This window comes from Styela clava, chromosome 4 (assembly GCF_964204865.1).
Source record: "Styela clava chromosome 4, kaStyClav1.hap1.2, whole genome shotgun sequence".
Taxonomy (NCBI): Eukaryota; Metazoa; Chordata; class Ascidiacea; order Stolidobranchia; family Styelidae; genus Styela; species Styela clava.
Window position 1 is genome coordinate 22,672,499 of NC_135253.1, and position 27,796 is coordinate 22,700,294.

Genomic DNA, 27,796 nt, shown 5'->3' on the forward strand with positions numbered 1-27,796 from the left:
TGTGAGCAGAAATCGAACTTGGGTTATAACGGCCATAACATGAGGTACTAACCACTATACGATCAAAGCATTTTGACGCAGATGCTGATTTTAATTCATCAAACTCTGGGTCATGGGCCCACAACGTTTCCGCTTCGCCACTCTGCTACTCGGAATACGGAGTTGTCCTTCAAAACGTGGAGTTTCAAAAAAAAACGCAATGAAAATTAAATTACCGATGCTGTGACCAGGATTCGAACCTGGGTTATCACGGCCACAACGTGAGGTACCAACCACTATACGATCACAGCGTTCAAACAAGGGATGGTTTCGATTTATCGACCTCTGGGCTATGAGACCAGCTCGATTCCGCTGCGCCACTCTGCTACTCGCAGAATGCAACTTCCTTTTCTAATAATAAATAAGCAAGATTTTAATTCAGAACTTCAGTTTTTCACCTATGTTTTCATATGTATTTTTAAAATGACTGAAATATTTTCTGACAAATTCGTTCTACAAAATTTAAACTGAAAAGTCGGGTAATTCCAAGGAAAGCTCCGATGCTATGATCAGAATTTGAACTTGGGTTATAACGGCCATAACATGAGGTACTAACCACTATACGATCAAAGTTTGACGCAGATGATGATTTCAATTCATCAAACTCTGGGTCATGGGCCCAGAACGTTTCCGCTTCGCCACTCTGCTACTCGGAATGCGGAGTTGTCCTTCAAAACGTGGAATTTCGAAATAAACGCAATCAAAATTAAACTACCGATGCTGTGACCAGGATTCGAACCTGGGTTATCACGGCCACAACGTGAGGTACTAACCACTATACGATCACAGAGTTTTAGCAGAGGATGGTTTCGATCCATCGACCTCTTGGTTATGAGCCCAGCACGCTTCCGCTGCGCCACTCTGCTACTCACACAATGCAAATTCCGATTCTAATAATCAATCAAACTCTGGGTTATGAGCCCAGCACGCTTCCGCTTCGCCACTCTGCTACTCGGAAGACGGATCTGTCCTTCAAAACGTGGAGTTTCAAAAAAACAGCAATGAAAATTAAATTACCGATGCTGTGACCAGGATTCGAACCTGGGTTATCACGGCCACAACGTGAGGTACTAACCACTATACGATCACAGCGTTTTAGCAGAGGATGGTTTCGATCCATCGACCTCTGGGTTACGAGCCCAGCACGCTTCCGCTGCGCCACTCTGCTACTCACAGAATGCAACTTCCTCTTTTAATAATGAATAAACAAGATTTTATAACAGAACTTCAATTTTCAGCCTTTGTTTTCATAGGTGTTTTGAAAATGACTTCGAAATTTAATTTCGTCTTTCAATGTTTAAACTAAAAACTCGGGTAATTCAAAGGGAAGCTCCGATGCTGTGAGCAGAATTCGAACTTGGAATTTAACGGCCATAACATGAGGTACTAACCACTATACGATCAAAGCATCTTGACGCAGACGATGATTTCAATTCATCAAACTCTGGGTCATGGGCCCAGAACGTTTCCGCTTCGCCACTCTGCTACTCGGAATACGGAGTTGTCCTTCAAAACGTGGAGTTTCAAAAAAACAGCATTTAAAAAGTAATTTCCGATGCTGTGACCAGGACTCGAACCTGCGTTATCACGGCCACAACGTGAGGTACCAACCACTATACGATCACAGAGTTCTAACAAGAGATGGTTTCGATTCATCGACCTCTGGGTTATGAGACCAGCACGATTCGGCTGCGCCACTCTGCTACTCACAGAATGCAACTTCCTTTTCTAATAATAAATAAACAAGATTTTAATTCAGAACTTCAGTTTTTCACCTATGTTTTCATATGTATTTTTAAAATGACTGAAATATTGTCTTTTCGTTCTACAAAATTTAAACTGGAAAGTCGGGTAATTCAATGGAAAGCTCCGATGCTGTGAGCAGAATTCGAACTTGGGTTATAACGGCCATAACATGAGGTACTAACCACTATACGATCAAAGCATTTTGACGCAGATGCTGATTTCAATTCATCAAACTCGGGGTCATGGGCCCAGAACGTTTCCGCTTCGCCACTCTGCTACTCGGAATACGGAGTTGTCCTTCAAAACGTGGAGTTTCAAAAAAAACGCAATGAAAATTAAATTACCGATGCTCTGACCAGGATTCGAACCTGGGTTATTACGGCCACAACGTGAGGTGCTAACCACTATACCAGGGGTCACCAAACTTTTTTGACCGCGGGCCGGGTATGACTCAAACTGTGTTGAAACGGGCCGGATGAATATTCTTGTCAATGCAATATCATAAATTCACAAAAGTTGGGAAATCCATTCAACAATATATCTTCTACATTTCTGAAGACTTGATTCAAATTCTATCTATATCGCAATCAGGAACATACTAGGAAAACAAATATGAAAGATTTTAATATCTAAACAACTATCCTGAGTTTAGCTGGTATTAAAACGTTTCTGTCGTGAATTAGGAATATTCAAAATCCGCTTTTTCGCGCCAAAAAATGTACGCATCATGTCTGCTAAGTACCGTTATGCAGTATTAGAAAACCGCTCATAAAAACGACTACGGACTGCTTGCTGTAGCTTAGAATTCCATGAAATTTTGACATAATTTAGATAAAATAAACATCTATTATCCGGTATTTGATTTTTTTCATTAGCGCATAAATTTCCCAACATTCGACGCTTTTAAAAATTACGCTCCAGTTATATGTAGTGCAAATTAATGATATTGTCTATGGACACCAATAACTTTTATATGTACGTGTGAATTTCTTTCCTAATTTGATACTTACCAATTTTTATGAAGTTTGCACAATCAGAACATCGTTAAATAGTACTCACAATGAACCTCTGTCAAACTATCATGCACAAAAACTCCAGCGATTATTTGTGACGATCTTTCGGCGGTGTCAATGACCGTTGCCAGAATAAAATCCAGAAATAGTCTCAATATTCCATAGATGTGACGCACATCGAAATATTAGTGAATGATATGTGTTCTTTTTTCTTATTTATTACAATTCTTATCAAAAAGTAATACAATCCTTATGGAAAAAATTGGCCTGTCGGGTGGTACTAAAGTTCCGATATTTCCGTTATTACTTGACCGTTTTTTATAAACTTGGTATTGTTTTCTATTTTCACTCAGATCTATCCACTGACGCAGTTTTTATTTATATCGGAGTTAGTGTGACTTGTGAAATTGGAGCAGTACGCGAGGGATTACAGTACTGTTAGCGCAAAATGCACATTCGATGTTTATTTTAGCACAAGAAACGTAAACAGTTTCGTCGAAAGCACGCGCTACAAGTGTACAAGTGCATTTTTCTCAGAAACCGTTGCGTACCGGTAGAGAATTTTAGCCTATTATGTCACAGCTATTCCTAGACTAATTTTTCCTTACTACTATTAAAACTACAACTCCTAAGGACGCAAATAATGATTGACTTATTTGATTCATACTTAAATTTCCGAAAGACAACCAAAAACTAACGAATAGCATTTAAAGTCGCAAAAACGAAATATTGTTTACAACCACGACTGAAAATCTATCAGGGTGAAAAAAGTGTCTGAGCGGAAGCGAAAAGACCTATTAATACGTAACGTTTTTGCATCTTGCTGATTGGCCAATGTTACGAATTGAACAAGAAAGACGATGCACGGGAAAATCTCCCTTGGAAAAATATTTAGCAATTTTTGCGTGTTATTGCGGGCCAGATAAAAGGACGCCGCGGGCCGGATCCGGCCCGCGGGCCGTAGTTTGGTGACCCCTGCACTATACGATCACAGCGTTTTAGCAGAGGATGGTTTCGATCCATCGACCTCTGGGTTGTGAGCCCAGCACGCTTCCGCTGCGCCACTCTGCTACTCACACAATGCAAATTCCGCTTCTAATAATCAGTCAAACTCTGGGTTATGAGCCCAGCACGCTTCCGCTGCGCCAGTCTGCTACTCGCAGAATGCAACTTCCTCTTTTAATAATAAATAAACAAGATTTTATTACAGAACTTCAATTTTCAACCTTTGCTTTCATAGGTGTTTTGAAAATGACTTCGAAATTTAATTTCGTCTTTCAAAGTTTAAACTAAAAAGTCGGGTAATTCAAAGGAAAGCTCCGATGCTGTGAGCAGAATTCGAACTTGGAATTTAACGGCCATAACATGAGGTACTAATCACTATACGATCAAAGCATCTTGACGCAGACGATGATTTCAATTCATCAAACTCTGGGTCATGGGCCCAGAACGTTTCCGCTTCGCCACTCTGCTACTCGGAATACGGAGTTGTCCTTCAAAACGTGGAGTTTCAAAAAAACAGCATTTAAAAGGTAATTTCCGATGCTGTGACCAGGATTCGAACCTGCTTTATCACGGCCACAACGTGAGGTACCAACCACTATACGATCACAGCGTTCTAACAAGGGATGGTTTCGATTCATCGACCTCTGGGTTATGAGACCAGCACGATTCGGCTGCGCCACTCTGCTACTCGCAGAATGCAACTTCCTTTTCTAATAATAAATAAACAAGATTTTAATTCAGAACTTCAGTTTTTCACTTATGTTTTCATATGTATTTTTAAAATGACTGAAATATTGTCTGACAAATTCGTTCTACAAAATTTAAACTGAAAAGTCGGGTAATTCAAAGGAAAGCTCCGATGCTGTGAGCAGAATTCGAACTTGGGTTATAACGGCCATAACATGAGGTACTAACCACTATACGATCAAAGCATTTTGACGCAGATGATGATTTCAATTCATCAAACTCTGGGTCATGGGCCCAGAACGTTTCCGCTTCGCCACTCTGCTACTCGGAAGACGGATCTGTCCTTCAAAACGTGGAGTTTCAAAAAAACAGCAATGAAAATCAAATTACCGATGCTGTGACCAGGATTCGAACCTGGGTTATCTTGGCCACAACGTGAGGTACTAACCACTATACGATCAAAGCATTTTGACGCATATGATGATTTCAATTCATTAAACTCTGGGTTATGAGCCCAGTACGCTTCCGCTTCGCCACTCTGCTACTCGGAAGACGGATCTGTCCTTCAAAACGTGGAGTTTCAAAAAAACAGCAATGAAAATTAAATTACCGATGCTGTGACCAGGATTCGAACCTGGGTTATCACGGCCACAACGTGAGGTGCTAACCACTATACGATCGCAGCGTTTTAGCAGAGGATGGTTTCGATCAATCGACCTCCGGGTTATGAGCCCAGCACGCTTCCGCTGCGCCAGTCTGCTACTCGCAGAATGCAACTTCCTCTTTTAATAATAAATAAACAAGATTTTATTACAGAACTTCAATTTTCAACCTTAGCTTTCATAGGTGTTTTGAAAATGACTTCGAAATTTAATTTTGTCTTTCAAAGTTTAAACTAAAAAGTCGGGTAATTCAAAGGAAAGCTCCGATGCTGTGAGCAAAATTCGAACTTGGAATTTAACGGCCATAACATGAGGTACTAACCACTATACGATCAAAGCATTTTGACGCAGATGATGATTTCAATTCATCAAGCTCTGGGTCATGGGTCCAGAACGTTTCCGCTTCGCCACTCTGCTACTGGGAAGACGGATCTGTCTTTCAAAACGTGGAGTTTCAAAAAAACAGCAATGAAAATCAAATTACCGATGCTGTGACCAGGATTCGAACCTGGGTTATCTTGGCCACAACGTAAGGTACTAACCACTATACGATCACAGCGTCTTAGCAGAGGATGGTTTCGATCCATCGACCTCTGGGTTATGAGCCCAGCACGCTTCCGCCGCGCCCCTATGCTGCTTGCATAATGCAACTTCCTCTTCTAAAAATAAATAAACAAGATTTTATTACAGAACTTAAGTTTTTCATCTTTGTTTTCATAGGTGTTTTGAAAATGACTTCGAAATTTAAATTCGTCCTTCAAAGTTTAAACTAAAAAGTCGGGTAATTCAAAGGACAGCGCCGATGCTGTGAGCAGAATTCGTACTTGGGGTATAACGGCCATAACATGAAGTACTAACCACTATACGATCAAAGCATTTTGACGCATATGATGATTTCAATTCATTAAACTCTGGGTTATGAGCCCAGTACGCTTCCGCTTCGCCACTCTGCTACTCGGAAGACGGATCTGTCATTCAAAACGTGGAGTTTCAAAAAAACAGCAATGAAAATCAAATTACCGATGCTGTGACCAGGATTCGAACCTGGGTTATCACGGCCACAACGTGAGGTGCTAACCATTATACGATCGCAGCGTTTTAGCAGAGGATGGTTTCGATCAATCGACCTCTGGGTTATGAGCCCAGCACGCTTCCGCTGCGCCAGTATGCTACTCGCAGAATGCAACTTCCTCTTTTAATAATAAATAAACAAGATTTTATTACAGAACTTCAATTTTCAACCTTTGCTTTCATAGGTGTTTTGAAAATGACTTCGAAATTTAATTTCGTCTTTCAAAGTTTAAACTAAAAAGTCGGGTAATTCAAAGGAAAGCTCCGATGCTGTGAGCAAAATTCGAACTTGGAATTTAACGGCCATAACATGAGGTACTAACCACTATACGATCAAAGCATCTTGACGCAGACGATGATTCCAATTCATCAAACTCTGGGTCATGGGCCCAGAACGTTTCCGCTTCGCCAATCTGCTACTCGGAAGACGGATCTGTCCTTCAAAACGTGGAATTTAAAAAAAAACAGCAATGAAAATTAAATGGCCGAAGCTGTGACCAGGATTCGAACCTGGGTTATCACGGCCACAACGTGAGGTACTAACCACTATACGATCACAGAGTCTTAGCAGAGGATGGTTTCGATCCATCGACCTCTGGGTTATGAGCCCAGCACGCTTCCGCTGCGCTATTCTGGTGCTTGCATAATGCAACTTCCTCTTCTAATAATAAATAAACAAGATTTTATTACAGAACTTCAGTTTTTCATCTTTGTTTTCATAGGTGTTTTGAAAATGACTTCGAAATTTAAATTCGTCCTTCAAAGTTTAAACTAAAAAGTCGGGTAATTCAAAGGAGAGCTCCGATGCTGTGAGCAAAATTCGTACTCGGGTTATAACGGCCATAACATGAGGTACAAACCACTATACGATCAAAGCATCTTGGCGCAGATGATGATTTCATTTCATCAAACTCTGGGTCATGGGCCCAGAACGTTTCCGCTTCGCCCCTCTGCTACTCGGAATACGGAGTTGTCCTTCAAAACGTGGAGTTTCAAAAAATAGCATTTAAAAGGTATTTTCCGATGCTGTGACCAGGATTCGAACCTGGGTTATCACGGCCACAACGTGAGGTACGATCATAGCGTTTTAGCAGAGGATGGTTTCGATCCATCGACCTCTGGGTTATGAGCCCAGCACGCTTCCGCTGCGTCACTATGCTACTCAGACAATGCAAATTCCGCCTCTAATAATCAATCAAACTCTGGGTTATGAGCCCAGCACGCTTCCGCTGCGCCACTCTGCTACTCGCAGAATGCAACTTCCTCTTTTAATAATGAATAAACAAGATTTTATTACAGAACTTAAGTTTTTCATCTTTGTTTTCATAGGTGTTTTGAAAATGACTTCGAAATTTAAATTCGTCCTTCAAAGTTTAAATTAAAAAGTCGGGTAATTCTGTCAGACTGAAATATTATCTGACAAATTCGTCCTACAAAATTTAAACTGAAAAGTCGGGTAATTCAAAGGAAAGCTCTGATGCTGTAAGCAGAATTCGAACTTGGGTTATAACGGCCATAACATGAGGTACTAACCACTATACGATAAAAGCATCTTGACGTAGACGATGATTTCAATTCATCAAACTCTGGGTCATGGGCCCAGAACGTTTCCGCTTCGCCACTCTGCTACTCGGAATACGGAGTTGTCCTTCAAAACGTGGAGTTTTAAAAAAAACTCAATGAAAATTAAATTACCGATGCGGTGACCAGGATTCGAACCTGGGTTATCACGGCCACAACGTGAGATACTAACCACTATACGATCACAGCGTTTTAGCAGAGGATGGTTTCGATCCATCGACCCCTGGGTTATGAGCCCAGTACGCTTCCGCTGCGCCATTCTGCTGCTTGCATAACGCAACTTCCTCTTCTAATAATAAATAAACAAGATTTTATTAGAGAACTTAAGTTTTTCATCTTTGTTTTCATAGATGTTTTGAAAATGACTTCGAAATTTAAATTCGTCCTTCAAAGTTTAAACTAAAAAGTCGGGTAATACTGTCAGACTGAAATATTATCTGACAAATTCGTCCTACAAAAGTTAAACTGAAAAGTCGGGTAATTCAAAGGAAAGCTCCGATGCTGTGAGCAGAATTCGAACTTGGGTTATAACGACCATAACATGAGATACTAACCACTATACGATAAAAGCATCTTGACGCAGTCGATGATTTCAATTCATCTAACTCTGGGTCATGGGCCCAGAACGTTTCCGCTTCGCCACTCTGATACTCGGAATACGGAGTTGTCCTTCAAAACGTGGAGTTTCAAAAAAAAACGCAATGAAAATTAAATTACCGATGCTGTGACTAGGATTCGAACCTGGGTTATCACGGCCACAACGTGAGGTACTAACCACTATACGATCACAGCGTTTTAGCAGAGGATGGTTTCGATCCATCGACATCTGGGTTATGAGACCAGCACGCTTCCGCTGCGCCACTCTGCTACTTACACAATGCAAATTCCGCTTCTAATAATCAATCAAACTCTGGGTTATGAGCCCAGCACGTTTCCGCTTCGCCACTCTGCTAATCGGAATATGGCGTTGTCCTCCAAAACGTGGAGTTTCAAAAAAAAACGCAATGAAAATTAAATTACCGATGCTGTGACCAGGATTCGAACCTGAGTTACCACGGCTACAACGTGAGGTACTAACCACTATACGATCACAGCGTCTTAGCAGAGGATGGTTTCGATCCATCGACCTCTGGGTTATGAGCCCAGCACGCTTCCGCTGCGCCACTCTGCTGCTTGCATAACGCAACTTCCTCTTCTAATAATAAATAAACAAGATTTTATTAGAGAACTTAAGTTTTTCATCTTTGTTTTCATAGGTGTTTTGAAAATGACTTCGAAATTTAAATTCGTCCTTCAAAGTTTAAACTAAAAAGTCGGGCAATTCAAAGGAAAGCTCCGATGCTGTGAGCAGAATTAGTACTTGGGGTATAACGGCCATAACATGAGGTACTAACCACTATACGATCAAATCATCTTGGCGCAGATGATGATTTCAATTCATCAAACTCTGGGTCATGGGCCCATAACGTTTCCGCTTCGCCACTCTGCTACTCGGAATACGGAGTTGTCCTTCAAAACGTGGAGTTTCAAAAAATAGCATTTAAAAGGTAATTTCCGATGCTGTGACCAGGATTCGAACCTGGGTTATCACGGCCACAACGTGAGGTACTAACCACTATACGATCACAGCGTCTTAGCAGAGGATGGTTTCGATCCATCGACCTCTGGGTTATGAGCCCAGCACGCTTCCGCTGCGCCACTCTGCTGCTTGCATAATGCAACTTCGTCTTCTAATAATAAATAAACAAGATTTTATTAGAGAACTTAAGTTTTTCATCTTTGTTTTCATAGGTGTTTTGAAAATGACTTCGAAGTTTAAATTCGTCCTTCAAAGTTTAAACTAAAAAGTCGGGCAATTCAAAGGAAAGCTCCGATGCTGTGAGCAGAATTAGTACTTGGGGTATAACGGCCATAACATGAGGTACTAACCACTATACGATCAAATCATCTTGGCGCAGATGATGATTTCAATTCATCAAACTCTGGGTCATGGGCCCATAACGTTTCCGCTTCGCCACTCTGCTACTCGGAATACGGAGTTGTCCTTCAAAACGTGGAGTTTCAAAAAATAGCATTTAAAAGGTAATTTCCGATGCTGTGACCAGGATTCGAACCTGGGTTATCACGGCCACAACGTGAGGTACTAACCACTATACGATCACAGCGTCTTAGCAGAGGATGGTTTCGATCCATCGACCTCTGGGTTATGAGCCCAGCACGCTTCCGCTGCGCCACTCTGCTGCTTGCATAAATGCAACTTCGTCTTCTAATAATAAATAAACAAGATTTTATTAGAGAACTTAAGTTTTTCATCTTTGTTTCATAGATGTTTTGAAAATGACTTCGAAATTTAAATTCGTCCTTCAAAGTTTAAACTAAAAAGTCGGGTAATACTGTCAGACTGAAATATTATCTGACAAATTCGTCCTACAAAAGTTAAACTGAAAAGTCGGGTAATTCAAAGGAAAGCTCCGATGCTGTGAGCAGAATTCGAACTTGGGTTATAACGGCCATAACATGAGATACTAACCACTATACGATAAAAGCATCTTGACGCAGTCGATGATTTCAATTCATCTAACTCTGGGTCATGGGCCCAGAACGTTTCCGCTTCGCCACTCTGATACTCGGAATACGGAGTTGTCCTTCAAAACGTGGAGTTTCAAAAAAAAACGCAATGAAAATTAAATTACCGATGCTGTGACTAGGATTCGAACCTGGGTTATCACGGCCACAACGTGAGGTACTAACCACTATACGATCACAGCGTTTTAGCAGAGGATGGTTTCGATCCATCGACATCTGGGTTATGAGACCAGCACGCTTCCGCTGCGGCACTCTGCTACTTACACAATGCAAATTTCGCTTCTAATAATCAATCAAACTCTGGGTTATGAGCCCAGCACGTTTCCGCTTCGCCACTCTGCTAATCGGAATATGGAGTTGTCCTCCAAAACGTGGAGTTTCAAAAAAAAACGCAATGAAAATTAAATTACCGATGCTGTGACCAGGATTCGAACCTGAGTTACCACGGCTACAACGTGAGGTACTAACCACTATACGATCACAGCGTCTTAGCAGAGGATGGTTTCGATCCATCGACCTCTGGGTTATGAGCCCAGCACGCTTCCGCTGCGCCACTCTGCTGCTTGCATAACGCAACTTCCGCTTCTAATATTAAATAAACAAGATTTTATTAGAGAACTTAAGTTTTTCATCTTTGTTTTCATAGGTGTTTTGAAAATGACTTCGAAATTTAAATTCGTCCTTCAAAGTTTAAACTAAAAAGTCGGGCAATTCAAAGGAAAGCTCCGATGCTGTGAGCAGAATTAGTACTTGGGGTATAACGGCCATAACATGAGGTACTAACCACTATACGATCAAATCATCTTGGCGCAGATGATGATTTCAATTCATCAAACTCTGGGTCATGGGCCCATAACGTTTCCGCTTCGCCACTCTGCTACTCGGAATACGGAGTTGTCATTCAAAACGTGGAGTTTCAAAAAATAGCATTTAAAAGGTAATTTCCGATGCTGTGACCAGGATTCGAACCTGGGTTATCACGGCCACAACGTGAGGTACTAACCACTATACGATCACAGCGTCTTAGCAGAGGATGGTTTCGATCCATCGACCTCTGGGTTATGAGCCCAGCACGCTTCCGCTGCGCCACTCTGCTGCTTGCATAATGCAACTTCGTCTTCTAATAATAAATAAACAAGATTTTAATAAAGAACTTAAGTTTTTCATCTTTGTTTTCATAGGTGTTTTGAAAATGACTTCGAAATTTAAATTCGTCCTTCAAAGTTTAAACTAAAAAGTCGGGTAATTCAAAGGAAAGCTCCGATGCTGTGAGCAGAAATCGTACTTGGGGTATAACGACCATAACATGAGGTACTAACCACTATACGATCAAATCATCTTGGAGCAGATGATGATTTCAAATCATCAAACTCTGGGTCATGGGCCCAGAACGTTTCCGCTTCGCCACTCTGCTACTCGGAAGACGGATCTGTCCTTCAAAACGTGAACTTGGGTTATAACGGCCATAACATGAGGTACTAACCACTATACGATCAAAGCATTTTGACGCAGATGATGATTTCAATTCATCAAATTCTTGGTCATGGGCCCAGAACGTTTCCGCTTCGCCACTCTGCTACTCGGAATACGGAGTTGTCCTTCAAAACGTGGAGTTTCAAAAAATAGCATTTAAAATGTAATTTCCGATGCTGTGACCAGGATTCGAACCTGGGTTATCACGGCCACAACGTGAGGTACTAACCACTATACGATCACAGTGTCTTAGCAGAGGATGGTTTCGATCCATCGACCTCTGGGTTATGAGCCCAGCACGCTTCCGCTGCGCCACTCTGCTGCTTGCATAATGCAACTTCCTCTTCTAATAATAAATAAACAAGTTTTTCATCTTTGTTTTCATAGGTGTTTTGAAAATGACTTCGAAATTTAAATTCGTCCTTCAAAGTTTAAACTAAAAAGTCGGGTAATTCTGTCAGACTGAAATATTATCTGACAAATTCGTCCTACAAAAGTTAAACTGAAAAGTCGGGTAATTCAAAGGAAAGCTCCGATGCTGTGAGCAGAATTCGAACTTGGGTTATAACGGCCATAACATGAGATACTAACCAGTATACGATAAAAGCATCTTGACGCAGACGATGATTTCAATTCATCAAACTCTGGGTCATGGTCCCAGAACGTTTCCGCTTCGCCACTCTGCTACTCGGAAGACGGATCTGTCCTTCAAAACGTGGAGTTCCAAAAAAACAGCAATGAAAATAAAATTACCGATGCTGTGACCAGGATTCGAACCTGGGTTATCTTGGCCACAACGTGAGGTACTAACCACTATACGATCAAAGCGTCTTAGCAGAGGATGGTTTCGATCCATCGACCTCTGGGTTATGAGCCCAGCACGCTTCCGCTGCGCCACTCTGCTGCTTGCAAAATGCAACTTCCTCTTCTAATAATAAATAAACAAGATTTTATTAGAGAACTTAAGTTTTTCATCTTTGTTTTCATAGATGTTTTGAAAATGACTTCGAAATTTAAATTCGTCCTTCAAAGTTTAAACTAAAAAGTCGGGTAATACTGTCAGACTGAAATATTATCTGACAAATTCGTCCTACAAAAGTTAAACTGAAAAGTCGGGTAATTCAAAGGAAAGCTCCGATGTTGTGAGCAGAATTCGAACTTGGGTTATAACGTCCATAACATGAGATACTAACCACTATACGATAAAAGCATCTTGACGCAGTCGATGATTTCAATTCATCTAACTCTGGGTCATGGGCCCAGAACGTTTCCGCTTCGCCACTCTGATACTCGGAATACGGAGTTGTCCTTCAAAACGTGGAGTTTCAAAAAAAAAACGCAATGAAAATTAAATTACCGATGCTGTGACTAGGATTCGAACCTGGGTTATCACGGCCACAACGTGAGGTACTAACCACTATACGATCACAGCGTTTTAGCAGAGGATGGTTTCGATCCATCGACATCTGGGTTATGAGACCAGCACGCTTCCGCTGCGCCACTCTGCTACTTACACAATGCAAATTCCGCTTCTAATAATCAATCAAACTCTGGGTTATGAGCCCAGCACGTTTCCGCTTCGCCACTCTGCTAATCGGAATATGGAGTTGTCCTCCAAAACGTGGAGTTTCAAAAAAAAACGCAATGAAAATTAAATTACCGATGCTGTGACCAGGATTCGAACCTGAGTTATCACGGCTACAACGTGAGGTACTAACCACTATACGATCACAGCGTCTTAGCAGAGGATGGTTTCGATCCATCGACCTCTGGGTTATGAGCCCAGCACGCTTCCGCTGCGCCAATCTGCTGCTTGCATAATGCAACTTCCTCTTCTAATAATGAATAAACAAGATTTTATTAGAGAACTTAAGTTTTTCATCTTTGTTTTCATAGGTGTTTTGAAAATGACTTCGAAGTTTAAATTCGTCCTTCAAAGTTTAAACTAAAAAGTCGGGCAATTCAAAGGAAAGCTCCGATGCTGTGAGCAGAATTAGTACTTGGGGTATAACGGCCATAACATGAGGTACTAACCACTATACGATCAAATCATCTTGGCGCAGATGATGATTTCAATTCATCAAACTCTGGGTCATGGGCCCATAACGTTTCCGCTTCGCCACTCTGCTACTCGGAATACGGAGTTGTCCTTCAAAACGTGGAGTTTCAAAAAATAGCATTTAAAAGGTAATTTCCGATGCTGTGACCAGGATTCGAACCTGGGTTATCACGGCCACAACGTGAGGTACTAACCACTATACGATCACAGCGTCTTAGCAGAGGATGGTTTCGATCCATCGACCTCTAGGTTATGAGCCCAGCACGCTTCCGCTGCGCCACTCTGCTGCTTGCATAATGCAACTTCGTCTTCTAATAATAAATAAACAAGATTTTATTAGAGAACTTAAGTTTTTCATCTTTGTTTCATAGATGTTTTGAAAATGACTTCGAAATTTAAATTCGTCCTTCAAAGTTTAAACTAAAAAGTCGGGTAATACTGTCAGACTGAAATATTATCTGACAAATTCGTCCTACAAAAGTTAAACTGAAAAGTCGGGTAATTCAAAGGAAAGCTCCGATGCTGTGAGCAGAATTCGAACTTGGGTTATAACGGCCATAACATGAGATACTAACCACTATACGATAAAAGCATCTTGACGCAGTCGATGATTTCAATTCATCTAACTCTGGGTCATGGGCCCAGAACGTTTCCGCTTCGCCACTCTGATACTCGGAATACGGAGTTGTCCTTCAAAACGTGGAGTTTCAAAAAAAAAACGCAATGAAAATTAAATTACCGATGCTGTGACTAGGATTCGAACCTGGGTTATCACGGCCACAACGTGAGGTACTAACCACTATACGATCACAGCGTTTTAGCAGAGGATGGTTTCGATCCATCGACATCTGGGTTATGAGACCAGCACGCTTCCGCTGCGCCACTCTGCTGCTTGCATAATGCAACTTCCTCTTCTAATAATAAATAAACAAGATTTTAATAAAGAACTTAAGTTTTTTTCATCTTTGTTTTCATAGGTGTTTTGAAAATGACTTCGAAATTTAAATTCGTCCTTCAAAGTTTAAACTAAAAAGTCGGGTAATTCAAAGGAAAGCTCCGATGCTGTGAGCAGAAATCGTACTTGGGGTATAACGACCATAACATGAGGTACTAACCACTATACGATCAAATCATCTTGGAGCAGATGATGATTTCAAATCATCAAACTCTGGGTCATGGGCCCAGAACGTTTCCGCTTCGCCACTCTGCTACTCGGAAGACGGATCTGTCCTTCAAAACGTGAACTTGGGTTATAACGGCCATAACATGAGGTACTAACCACTATACGATCAAAGCATTTTGACGCAGATGATGATTTCAATTCATCAAATTCTTGGTCATGGGCCCAGAACGTTTCCGCTTCGCCACTCTGCTACTCGGAATACGGAGTTGTCCTTCAAAACGTGGAGTTTCAAAAAATAGCATTTAAAATGTAATTTCCGATGCTGTGACCAGGATTCGAACCTGGGTTATCACGGCCACAACGTGAGGTACTAACCACTATACGATCACAGTGTCTTAGCAGAGGATGGTTTCGATCCATCGACCTCTTGGTTATGAGCCCAGCACGCTTCCGCTGCGTCACTCTGCTGCTTGCATAATGCAACTTCCTCTTCTAATAATAAATAAACAAGTTTTTCATCTTTGTTTTCATAGGTGTTTTGAAAATGACTTCGAAATTTAAATTCGTCCTTCAAAGTTTAAACTAAAAAGTCGGGTAATTCTGTCAGACTGAAATATTATCTGACAAATTCGTCCTACAAAAGTTAAACTGAAAAGTCGGGTAATTCAAAGGAAAGCTCCGATGCTGTGAGCAGAATTCGAACTTGGGTTATAACGGCCATAACATGAGATACTAACCAGTATACGATAAAAGCATCTTGACGCAGACGATGATTTCAATTCATCAAACTCTGGGTCATGGTCCCAGAACGTTTCCGCTTCGCCACTCTGCTACTCGGAAGACGGATCTGTCCTTCAAAACGTGGAGTTCCAAAAAAACAGCAATGAAAATAAAATTACCGATGCTGTGACCAGGATTCGAACCTGGGTTATCTTGGCCACAACGTGAGGTACTAACCACTATACGATCAAAGCGTCTTAGCAGAGGATGGTTTCGATCCATTGACCTCTGGGTTATGAGCCCAGCACGCTTCCGCTGCGCCACTCTGCTGCTTGCAAAATGCAACTTCCTCTTCTAATAATAAATAAACAAGATTTTATTAGAGAACTTAAGTTTTTCATCTTTGTTTTCATAGATGTTTTGAAAATGACTTCGAAATTTAAATTCGTCCTTCAAAGTTTAAACTAAAAAGTCGGGTAATACTGTCAGACTGAAATATTATCTGACAAATTCGTCCTACAAAAGTTAAACTGAAAAGTCGGGTAATTCAAAGGAAAGCTCCGATGTTGTGAGCAGAATTCGAACTTGGGTTATAACGTCCATAACATGAGATACTAACCACTATACGATAAAAGCATCTTGACGCAGTCGATGATTTCAATTCATCTAACTCTGGGTCATGGGCCCAGAACGTTTCCGCTTCGCCACTCTGATACTCGGAATACGGAGTTGTCCTTCAAAACGTGGAGTTTCAAAAAAAACGCAATGAAAATTAAATTACCGATGCTGTGACTAGGATTCAAACCTGGGTTATCACGGCCACAACGTGAGGTACTAACCACTATACGATCACAGCGTTTTAGCAGAGGATGGTTTCGATCCATCGACATCTGGGTTATGAGACCAGCACGCTTCCGCTGCGCCACTCCGCTACTTACACAATGCAAATTCCGCTTCTAATAATCAATCAAACTCTGGGTTATGAGCCCAGCACGTTTCCGCTTCGCCACTCTGCTAATCGGAATATGGAGTTGTCCTCCAAAACGTGGAGTTTCAAAAAAAAACGCAATGAAAATTAAATTACCGATGCTGTGACCAGGATTCGAACCTGAGTTATCACGGCTACAACGTGAGGTACTAACCACTATACGATCACAGCGTCTTAGCAGAGGATGGTTTCGATCCATCGACCTCTGGGTTATGAGCCCAGCACGCTTCCGCTGCGCCACTCTGCTGCTTGCATAACGCAACTTCCTCTTCTAATAATAAATAAACAAGATTTTATTAGAGAACTTAAGTTTTTCATCTTTGTTTTCATAGGTGTTTTGAAAATGACTTCGAAATTTAAATTCGTCCTTCAAAGTTTAAACTAAAAAGTCGGGCAATTCAAAGGAAAGCTCCGATGCTGTGAGCAGAATTAGTACTTGGGGTATAACGGCCATAACATGAGGTACTAACCACTATACGATCAAATCATCTTGGCGCAGATGATGATTTCAATTCATCAAACTCTGGGTCATGGGCCCATAACGTTTCCGCTTCGCCACTCTGCTACTCGGAATACGGAGTTGTTCTTCAAAACGTGGAATTTCAAAAAATAGCATTTAAAAGGTAATTTCCGATGCTGTGACCAGGATTCGAACCTGGGTTATCACGGCCACAACGTGAGGTACCAACCACTATACGATCACAGCGTCTTAGCAGAGGATGGTTTCGATCCATCGACCTCTGGGTTATGAGCCCAGCACGCTTCCGCTGCGCCACTCTGCTGCTTGCATAATGCAAATTCGTCTTCTAATAATAAATAAACAAGATTTTATTAGAGAACTTAAGTTTTTCATCTTTGTTTTCATAGGTGTTTTGAAAATGACTTCGAAATTTAAATTCGTCCTTCAAAGTTTAAACTAAAAAGTCGGGTAATTCAAAGGAAAGCTCCGATGCTGTGAACAGAATTCGAACTTGGGTTATAACGGCCATAACATGAGGTACTAACCACTATACGATCAAATCATCTTGGCGCAGATGATGATTTCAATTCATCAAACTCTGGGTCATGGGCCCAGAACGTTTCCGCTTCGCCACTCTGCTACTCGGAAGACGGATCTGTCCTTCAAATCGTGGAGTTTCAAAAAAACATCAATGAAAATTAAATTACCGATGCTGTGACCAGGATTCGAACCTGGGTTATCACGGCCACAACGTGAGGTACTAACCACTATACAATCACAGCGTCTTAGCAGAAGATGCTTTCGATCCATCGACCTATGGGTTATGAGCCCAGCACGCTTCCGCTGCGCCACTCTGCTGCTTGCATAATGCAACTTCCTCTTCTAATAATAAATAAACAAGATTTTATTAGAGAACTTAAGTTTTTCATCTTTGTTTTCATAGGTGTTTTGAAAATGACTTCGAAGTTTAAATTCGTCCTTCAAAGTTTAAACTAAAAAGTCGGGTAATTCTGTCAGATTGAAATATTGTCTGACAAATTCGTCCTACAAAATTTAAACTGAAAAGTCGGGTTATTCAAAGGAAAGCTCCGATGCTGTGAGCAGAATTCGAACTCTGGTTATAACGGCCATAACATGAGGTACTAACCACTATGCGATAAAAGCATCTTGACGCAGACGATTATTTCAATTCATCAAACTCTGGGTCATGGTCCCAGAACGTTTCCGCTTTGCCACTCTGCTACTCGGAAGACGGATCTGTCCTTCAAAACGTGGAGTTTCAAAAAATCAGCAATGAAAATTAAATTACCGATGCTGTGACCAGGATTCGAACCTGGGTTATCACGGACACAACGTGAGGTACTAACCACTATACGATCCCAGCGTCTTAGCAGAGGATGGTTTCAATCCATCGAACTCTGGGTTATGAGCCCAGCACGCTTCCGCTGCGCCAATCTGCTGCTTGCATAATGCAACTTCCTCTTCTAATAATGAATAAACAAGATTTTATTAGTGAACTTAAGTTTTTCATCTTTGTTTTCATAGGTGTTTTGAAAATGACTACGAAGTTTAAATTCGTCCTTCAAAGTTTAAACTAAAAAGTCGGGTAATTCAAAGAAAGCTCCGATGCTGTGAGCAGAATTCGTACTTGGGGTATAACGGCCATAACATTAGGTACTAACCACTATACGATCAAAGCATCTTGGCGCAGATGATGATTTCAATTCATCAAACTCTGGGTCATGGGCCCAGAACGTTTCCGCTTCGCCACTCTGCTACTCGGAATACGGAGTTGTCCTTCAAAACGTGGAGTTTAAAAAAAACAGCATTTAAAAGGTAATTAACGACGCTGGGACCAGGATTCGAACCTGGGTTATCACGGCTACAACGTGAGGTACCAACCACTATACGATCACAGCCTTTTAACAAGGGATGGTTTCGATTCATCGACCTCTGGGTTATGAGACCAGCACGATTCCGCTGCGCCACTCTGCTACTCGCAGAATGCAACTTCCTTTTCTAATTATAAATAAACAAGATTTTAATTCAGAACTTCAGTTTTTCACCTTTGTTTTAATATGTATTTTTAAAATGACTGAAATATTGTCTGACAAATTCGTCCTACAAAATTTAAACTGAAAAGTCGGGTGATTCAAAGGAAAGCTCCGATGCTGTGAGCAGAATTTGAACTTGGGTTATAACGGCCACAACATGAGGTACTAACCACTATACGATCAAAGCATTTTGACGCAGATGATGATTTCAATTCATCAAACTCTGGGTCATGGGCCCAGAACGATTCCGCTTCGCCACTCTGCTAGATTTTATTAGAGAACTTAAGTTTTTCATCTTTGTTTTTATAGGTGTTTTGAAAATGACTTCGAAATTTAAATTCGTCCTTCAAAGTTTAAACTAAAAAGTCGGGTAATTCAAAGGAAAGCTCCGATGCTGTGAGCAGAATTCGAACTTGGGTTATAACGGCCATAACATGAGGTACTAACCATTATACGATAAAAGCATCTTGACGCAGACGATGATTTCAATTCATCAAACTCTGGGTCATGGTCCCAGAACGTTTCCGCTTCGCCACTCTGCTACTCGGAAGACGGATCTGTCCTTCAAAACGTGGAGTTTTGAAAAAACAGCAATGAAAATTAAATTACCGATGCTGTGACCAGGATTCGAACCTGGGTTATCACGGCCACAAGGTGAGGTACTAACCACTATACGATCACAGCGTCTTAGCAGAGGATGGTTTCGATCCATCGACCTCTGGGTTATGAGCCCAGCACGCTTCCGCTGCGCCACTCTGCTGCTTGCATAGTGCAACTTCCTCTTCTAATAATAAATAAACAAGATTTTATTAAAGAACTTAAGTTTTTCATCTTTGTTTTCATAGGTGTTTTGAAAATGACTTCGAAATTTAAATTCGTCCTTCAAAGTTTAAACTAAAAAGTCGGGTAATTCAAAGGAAAGCTCCGATGCTGTGAGCAGAATTCGTACTTGGGGTATAACGACCATAACATGAGGTACTAACCACTATACGATCAAATCATCTTGGAGCAGATGATGATTTCAAATCATCAAACTCTGGGTCATGGGCCCAGAACGTTTCCGCTTCGCCACTCTGCTACTCGGAAGACGGATCTGTCCTTCAAAACGTGGAGTTTCAAAAAAACAGCAATGAAAATTAAATTACCGATGCTGTGACCAGGATTCGCACCTGGGTTATCACGGCCACAACGTGAGGTACTAACCACTATACGATCACAGCGTCTTAGCAGAGGATGGTTTCGATCCATCGACCTCTGGGTTATGAGCCCAGCACGCTTCCGCTGCGCCACTCTGCTGCTTGCATAATGCAACTTCCTCTTCTAATAATAAATAAACAAGATTTTATTAGAGAACTTAAGTTTTTCATCTTTGTTTTCATAGGTGTTTTGAAAATGACTTCGAAATTTAAATTCGTCCTTCAAAGTTTAAACTAAAAAGTCGGGTAATTCAAAGGAAAGCTCCGATGCTTTGAGCAGAATTCGAACTTGGGTTATAACGGCCATAACATGAGGTACTAACCACTATACGATAAAAGCATCTTGACGCAGACGATGATTTCAATCCATCAAACTCTGGGTCATGGTCCCAGAACGTTTCCGCTTCGCCACTCTGCTACTCGGAAGACGGATCTGTCCTTCAAAACGTGGAGTTTCAAAAAAACAGCAATGAAAATTAAATTACCGATGCTGTGACCAGGATTCGAACCTGTGTTATCACGGCCACAACATGAGGTACTAACCACTATACGATCACAGCGTCTTAGCAGAGGATGGTTTCGATCCATCGACCTCTGGGTTATGAACCCAGCACGCTTCCGCTGCGCCACTTTGCTGCTTGCACAATGCAACTTCCTCTTCTAATATTAAATAAACAAGATTTTATTAAAGAACTTAAGTTTTTCATCTTTGTTTTCATAGGTGTTTTGAAAATGACTTCGAAATTTAAATTCGTCCTTCAAAGTTTAAACTAAAAAGTGGGGTAATTCTGTCAGACTGAAATATTGGGATATAACGGCCATAACATGAGGTACTAACCACTATACGATAAAAGCATCTTGACGCAGACGATGATTTCAATTCATCAAACTCTGGGTCATGGTCCCAGAACGTTTCCGCTTCGCCACTCTGCTACTCGGAAGACGGATCTGTCCTTCAAAACGTGGAGTTTCAAAAAAACAGCAATGAAAATTAAATTACCGATGCTGTGACCAGGATTCGAACCTGTGTTATCATGGCCACAACGTGAGGTACTAACCACTATACGATCACAGCGTCTTAGCAGAGGATGGTTTCGATCCATCGACCTCTGGGTTATGAGCCCAGCACTCTTCCGCTGCGCCACTCTGCTGCTTGGATAATGCAACTTCCTCTTCTAATAATAAATGAACAAGATTTTATTAAAGAACTTAAGTTTTTCATCTTTGTTTTCATAGGTGTTTTGAAAATGACTTCGAAATTTAAATTCGTCCTTCAAAGTTTAAACTAAAAAGTGGGGTAATTCTGTCAGACTGAAATATTGGGATATAACGGCCATAACATGAGGTACTAACCCCTATACGATAAAAGCATCTTGACGCAGACGATGATTTCAATTCATCAAACTCTGGGTCATGGTCCCAGAACGTTTCCGCTTCGCCACTCTGCTACTCGGAAGACGGATCTGTCCTTCAAAACGTGGAGTTTCAAAAAAACAGCAATGAAAATTAAATTACCGATGCTGTGACCAGGATTCGAACCTGTGTTATCATGGCCACAACGTGAGGTACTAACCACTATACGATCACAGCGTCTTAGCAGAGGATGGTTTCGATCCATCGACCTCTGGGTTATGAGCCCAGCACGCTTCCGCTGCGCCACTCTGCTGCTTGCATAATGCAACTTCCTCTTCTAATAATAAATAAACAAGATTTTATTAAAGAACTTAAGTTTTTCATCTTTGTTTTCATAGGTGTTTTGAAAATGACTTCGAAATTTAAATTCGTCCTTCAAAGTTTAAACTAAAATGTCGGGTAATTCAAAGGAAAGCTCCGATGCTGTGAGCAGAATTCGTACTTGGGGTATAACGGCCATAACATGAGGTACTAACCACTATACGATCCAATCATCTTGGCGCAGATGATGATTTCAAATCATCAAACTCTGGGTCATGGTCCCAGAACGTTTCCGCTTCGCCACTCTGCTACTCGGAAGACGGATCTGTCCTTCAAAACGTGGAGTTTCAAAAAAACAGCAATGAAAATTAAATTACCGATGCTGTGACCAGGATTTGAACCTGGGTTATCAAGGCCACAACGTGAGGTACTAACCACTATACGATCACAGCGTCTTAGCAGAGGATGGTTTCGATCCATCGACCTCTGGGTTATGAGCCCAGCACGTTTCCGCTGCGCCACTTTGCTGCTTGCATAATGCAACTTCTTCTTCTAATATTAAATAAACAAGATTTTATTAAAGAACTTAAGTTTTTCATCTTTGCTTTCATAGGTGTTTTGAAAATGACTTCGAAATTTAAATTCGTCCTTCAAAGTTTAAACTAAAAAGTCGGGTAATTCAAAGGAAAGCTCCGATGCTGTGAGCAGAATTCGAACTTGGGTTATAACGGCCATAACATGAGGTACTAACCACTATACGATCAAAGCATTTTGACGCAGATGATGATTTCAAATCATCAAACTCTGGGTCATGGCCCCAGAACGTTTCCGCTTCGCCACTCTGCTACTCGGAATACGGAGTTGTCCTTCAAAATGTGGAATTTCAAAAAAAAAACGCAATAAAAATTAAATTACCGATGAAATTAAATTACCGATGCTGTGACCAGGATTCGAACCTGGGTTATCACGGCCACAACGTGAGGTACTAACCACTATACGATCACAGCGTTTTAGCAGAGGATGGTTTCGATCCATCGACCTCTGGGTTATGAGCCCAGCACGCTTCCGCTGCGCCACTCTGCTAGTCACACAATGCAAATTCAAGTGTGGAAATTCGAACCTGGGTTATCACGGCCACAACGTGAGGTACTAACCACTATACGATCACAGCGTCTTAGCAGAGGATGGTTTCGATCCATCGACCTCTGGGTTATGAGCCCAGCACGTTTCCGCTGCGCCACTTTGCTGCTTGCATAATGCAACTTCTTCTTCTAATATTAAATAAACAAGATTTTATTAAAGAACTTAAGTTTTTCATCTTTGCTTTCATAGGTGTTTTGAAAATGACTTCGAAATTTAAATTCGTCCTTCAAAGTTTAAACTAAAATGTCGGGTAATTCAAAGGAAAGCTCCGATGCTGTGAGCAGAATTCGTACTTGGGGTATAACGGCCATAACATGAGGTACTAACCACTATACGATCCAATCATCTTGGCGCAGATGATGATTTCAAATCATCAAACTCTGGGTCATGGTCCCAGAACGTTTCCGCTTCGCCACTCTGCTACTCGGAAGACGGATCTGTCCTTCAAAACGTGGAGTTTCAAAAAAACGCAATGAAAACTAAATTACCGATGCTGTGACCAGGATTCGAACCTGGGTTATCACGGCCACAACGTGAGGTACTAACCACTATACGATCACAGCGTTTTAGCAGAGGATGGTTTCGATCCATCGACCTCTGGGTTATGAGACCAGCACGCTTCCGCTGCACCACTCTGCTACTTACACAATGCAAATTACGCTTCTAATTATCAATCAAACTCTGGGTTATGAGCCCAGCACGTTTCCGCTTCGCCACGCTGCTACTCGGAATACGGAGTTGTCCTTCAAAACGTGGAGTTTCAAAAAAACAGCAATGAAAATTAAACTGCCGATGCTAAGACCAGGATTCGAATCTGGGTTATCACGGCCACAACGTGAGGTACTAACCACTATACGATCACAGCGTCTTAGCAGAGGATGGTTTCGATCCATCGACCTCTGGGTTATGAGCCCAGCACGCTTCCGCTGCGCCACTCTGCTGCTTGCATAATGCAACTTCCTCTTCTAATAATAAATAAACAAGATTTTATTAGAGAACTTAAGTTTTTCATCTTTGTTTTCAAAGCTGTTTTGAAAATGACTTCGAAATTTAAATTCGTCCTTCAAAGTTTAAACTAAAAAGTCGGGTAATTCAAAGGAAAGCTCCGATGCTGTGAGCAGAATTCGTACTTGGGGTATAACGGCCATAACATGAGGTACTAACCACTATACGATCAAATCATCTTGGCGCAGATGATGATTTCAAATCATCAAACTCTGGGTCATGGGCCCAGAACGTTTCCGCTTCGCCACTCTGCTACTCGGAAGACGGATCTGTCCTTCAAAACGTGGAGTTTCAAAAAAACAGCAATGAAAATTAAATTACCGATGCTGTGACCAGGATTCGAACCTGGGTTATCACGGCCACAACGTGAGGTACTAACCACTATACGATCACAGCGTCTTAGCAGAGGATGGTTTCGATCCATCGACCTCTGGGTTATGAGCCCATCACGCTTCCGCTGCGCCACTTTGCTGCTTGCACAATGCAACTTCCTCTTCTAATATTAAATAAACAAGATTTTATTAAAGAACTTAAGTTTTTCATCTTTGTTTTCATAGGTGTTTTGAAAATGACTTCGAAATTTAAATTCGTCCTTCAAAGTTTAAACTAAAAAGTGGGGTAATTCTGTCAGACTGAAATATTGAGATATAACGGCCATAACATGAGGTACTAATCACTATACGATAAAAGCATCTTGACGCAGACGATGATTTCAATTCATCAAACTCTGGGTCATGGGCCCAGAACGTTTCCGCTTCGCCACTCTGCTACTCGGAATACGGAGTTGTCCTTCAAAACGTGGAGTTTCAAAAAAACAGAATTTAAAAGGTAATTTCCGACGCTGTGGCCAGGATTCGAACCTGGGTTATCACGGCCACAACGTTAGGTACCAACCACTATACGATCACAGCGTTCTAACAAGGGATGGTTTCGATTCATCGACCTCTGGGTTATGAGACCAGTACGATTCCGCTGCGCCACTCTGCTACTCGCAGAATGCAACTTCTTTTTCTAATTATAAATAAACAAAATTTTAATTCAGAACTTCTGTTTTTCACCTTTGTTTTCATATGTATTTTTAAAATGACTGAAATATTGTCTGACAAATTCGTCCTACAAAATTTAAACTAGAAAGTCGGGTAATTCAAAGGAAAGCTCCGATGCTGTGAGCAGAATTCGAACTTGGGTTATAACGGCCATAACATGAGGTACTAACCACTATACGATCGAAGCATTTTGACGCAGATGATGATTTCAATTCATCAAACTCTGGGTCATGGGCCCAGAACGTTTCGGCTTTTCCACTCTGCTACTCGGAAGACGGATCTGTCCTTCAAATCGTGGAGTTTCAAAAAAACAGCAATGAAAATTACATTACCGGTGCTGTGACCAGGATTCGAAACTGGGTTATCACGGCCACAATGCGAGGTACTAACCACTATACGATCGCAGCGCCTTAGCAGAGGATGGTTTCAATCCATCGACCTCTGGGTTATAAGCCCAGCACGCTTCCGCTGCGCCACTCTGCTGCTTGCATAATGCAACTTCCTCTTCTAATAATAAATAAACAAGATTTTATTAAAGAACTTAAGTTTTTCATCTTTGTTTTCATAGGTGTTTTGAAAATGACTTCGAAATTTAAATTCGTCCTTCAAAGTTTGAACTAAAAAGTCGGTTAATTCAAAGGAAAGCTCCGATGCTGTGAGCAGAATTCGAACTTGGGTTATAACGGCCATAACATGAGGTACTAACCACTACACGATCAAAGCATTTTGACGCAGATGATGATTTCAATTCATCAAACTCTGGGTCATGGGCCCAGAACGTTTCCGCTTCGCCACTCTGCTACTCGGAATACGGAGTTGTCCTTCAAAACGTGAAGTTGCAAAAAAAAAACGCAATGAAAACTAAATTACCGATGCTGTGACCAGGATTCGAACCTGGGTTATCACGGCCACAACGTGAGGTACTAACCACTATACGATCACAGCGTTTTAGCAGAGGATGGTTTCGATCCATCGACCTCTGGGTTATGAGACCAGCACGCTTCCGCTGCGCCACTCTGCTACTTACACAATGCAAATTACGCTTCTAATTATCAATCAAACTCTGGGTAATGAGCCCAGCACGTTTCCGCTTCGCCACTCTGCTACTCGGAATACGGAGTTGTCCTTCAAAACGTGGAGTTTCAAAAAAACGCAATGAAAATTACATTACGGGTGCTGTGACCAGGATTCGAAACTGGGTTATCACGGCCACAACGCGAGGTACTAACCACTATACGATCGCAGCGCCTTAGCAGAGGATGGTTTCAATCCATCGACCTCTGGGTTATGAGCCCAGCACGCTTCCGCTGCGCCACTCTGCTGCTTGCATAATGCAACTTCCTCTTCTAATAATAAATAAACAAGATTTTATTAAAGAACTTTAGTTTTTCATCTTTGTTTTCATAGGTGTTTTGAAAATGACTTCGAAATTTAAATTCGTCCTTCAAAGTTTAAACTAAAAAGTCGGTTAATTCAAAGGATAACTCCGATGCTGTGAGCAGAATTCGAACTTGGGTTATAACGGCCATAACATGAGGTACTAACCACTATACGATCAAAGCATTTTGACGCAGATGATGATTTCAATTCATCAAACTCTGGGTCATGGGCCCAGAACGTTTCCGCTTCGCCACTCTGCTACTCGGAATACGGAGTTGTCCTTCAAAACGTGAAGTTGCAAAAAAAAAACGCAATGAAAACTAAATTACCGATGCTGTGACCAGGATTCGAACCTGGGTTATCACGGCCACAACGTGAGGTACTAACCACTATACGATCACAGCGTTTTAGCAGAGGATGGTTTCGATCCATCGACCTCTGGGTTATGAGACCAGCACGCTTCCGCTGCGCCACTCTGCTACTTACACAATGCAAATTACGCTTCTAATTATCAATCAAACTCTGGGTTATGAGCCCAGCACGTTTCCGCTTCGCCACTCTGCTACTCGGAATACGGAGTTGTCCTTCAAAACGTGGAGTTTCAAAAAAACGCAATGGAAATTACATTACCGGTGCTGTGACCAGGATTCGAAACTGGGTTATCACGGCCACAACGCGAGGTACTAACCACTATACGATCGCAGCGCCTTAGCAGAGGATGGTTTCAATCCATCGACCTCTGGGTTATGAGCCCAGCACGCTTCCGCTGCGCCACTCTGCTGCTTGCATAATGCAACCTCCTCTTCTAATAATAAATAAACAAGATTTTATTAAAGAACTTAAGTTTTTCATCTTTGTTTTCATAGGTGTTTTGAAAATGACTTCGAAATTTAAATTCGTCCTTCAAAGTTTAAACTAAAAAGTCGGTTAATTCAAAGGAAAGCTCCGATGCTGTGAGCAGAATTCGAACTTGGGTTATAACGGCCATAACATGAGGTACTAACCACTATACGATCAAAGCATTTTGACGCAGATGATGATTTCAATTCATCAAACTCTGGGTCATGGGCCCAGAACGTTTCCGC

The 27,796-nt window shown here is 41.4% G+C and overlaps 14 non-coding genes across 14 annotated transcripts; all 14 read right to left on the minus strand.

Annotated features, from left to right (window-relative positions):
• Positions 1 to 1,059: 1,059 nt before the first annotated feature.
• Trnah-gug (transfer RNA histidin (anticodon GUG)) lies at positions 1,060 to 1,131 on the minus strand. The gene has a single exon. It is a non-coding gene; the product is annotated as a tRNA-His (tRNA).
• A 4-nt stretch (positions 1,132 to 1,135) lies between these two features.
• Trnat-cgu (transfer RNA threonine (anticodon CGU)) lies at positions 1,136 to 1,207 on the minus strand. The gene has a single exon. It is a non-coding gene; the product is annotated as a tRNA-Thr (tRNA).
• A 2,590-nt stretch (positions 1,208 to 3,797) lies between these two features.
• Positions 3,798 to 3,869, minus strand: Trnav-cac (transfer RNA valine (anticodon CAC)). Its single transcript has one exon. It is a non-coding gene; the product is annotated as a tRNA-Val (tRNA).
• A 5,493-nt stretch (positions 3,870 to 9,362) lies between these two features.
• Trnah-gug (transfer RNA histidin (anticodon GUG)) lies at positions 9,363 to 9,434 on the minus strand. Its single transcript has one exon. It is a non-coding gene; the product is annotated as a tRNA-His (tRNA).
• A 463-nt stretch (positions 9,435 to 9,897) lies between these two features.
• Trnah-gug (transfer RNA histidin (anticodon GUG)) lies at positions 9,898 to 9,969 on the minus strand. The gene has a single exon. It is a non-coding gene; the product is annotated as a tRNA-His (tRNA).
• A 1,369-nt stretch (positions 9,970 to 11,338) lies between these two features.
• Trnah-gug (transfer RNA histidin (anticodon GUG)) lies at positions 11,339 to 11,410 on the minus strand. The gene has a single exon. It is a non-coding gene; the product is annotated as a tRNA-His (tRNA).
• A 2,651-nt stretch (positions 11,411 to 14,061) lies between these two features.
• Trnah-gug (transfer RNA histidin (anticodon GUG)) lies at positions 14,062 to 14,133 on the minus strand. Its single transcript has one exon. It is a non-coding gene; the product is annotated as a tRNA-His (tRNA).
• Positions 14,134 to 17,923: 3,790 nt separating this feature from the next.
• Trnah-gug (transfer RNA histidin (anticodon GUG)) lies at positions 17,924 to 17,995 on the minus strand. Its single transcript has one exon. It is a non-coding gene; the product is annotated as a tRNA-His (tRNA).
• Positions 17,996 to 23,072: 5,077 nt separating this feature from the next.
• Trnah-gug (transfer RNA histidin (anticodon GUG)) lies at positions 23,073 to 23,144 on the minus strand. The gene has a single exon. It is a non-coding gene; the product is annotated as a tRNA-His (tRNA).
• Positions 23,145 to 23,771: 627 nt separating this feature from the next.
• On the minus strand, positions 23,772 to 23,843 carry Trnah-gug (transfer RNA histidin (anticodon GUG)). Its single transcript has one exon. It is a non-coding gene; the product is annotated as a tRNA-His (tRNA).
• A 766-nt stretch (positions 23,844 to 24,609) lies between these two features.
• Positions 24,610 to 24,681, minus strand: Trnah-gug (transfer RNA histidin (anticodon GUG)). Its single transcript has one exon. It is a non-coding gene; the product is annotated as a tRNA-His (tRNA).
• Positions 24,682 to 25,742: 1,061 nt separating this feature from the next.
• Positions 25,743 to 25,814, minus strand: Trnai-uau (transfer RNA isoleucine (anticodon UAU)). The gene has a single exon. It is a non-coding gene; the product is annotated as a tRNA-Ile (tRNA).
• A 390-nt stretch (positions 25,815 to 26,204) lies between these two features.
• On the minus strand, positions 26,205 to 26,276 carry Trnah-gug (transfer RNA histidin (anticodon GUG)). The gene has a single exon. It is a non-coding gene; the product is annotated as a tRNA-His (tRNA).
• Positions 26,277 to 27,043: 767 nt separating this feature from the next.
• On the minus strand, positions 27,044 to 27,115 carry Trnah-gug (transfer RNA histidin (anticodon GUG)). Its single transcript has one exon. It is a non-coding gene; the product is annotated as a tRNA-His (tRNA).
• Positions 27,116 to 27,796: the final 681 nt, after the last annotated feature.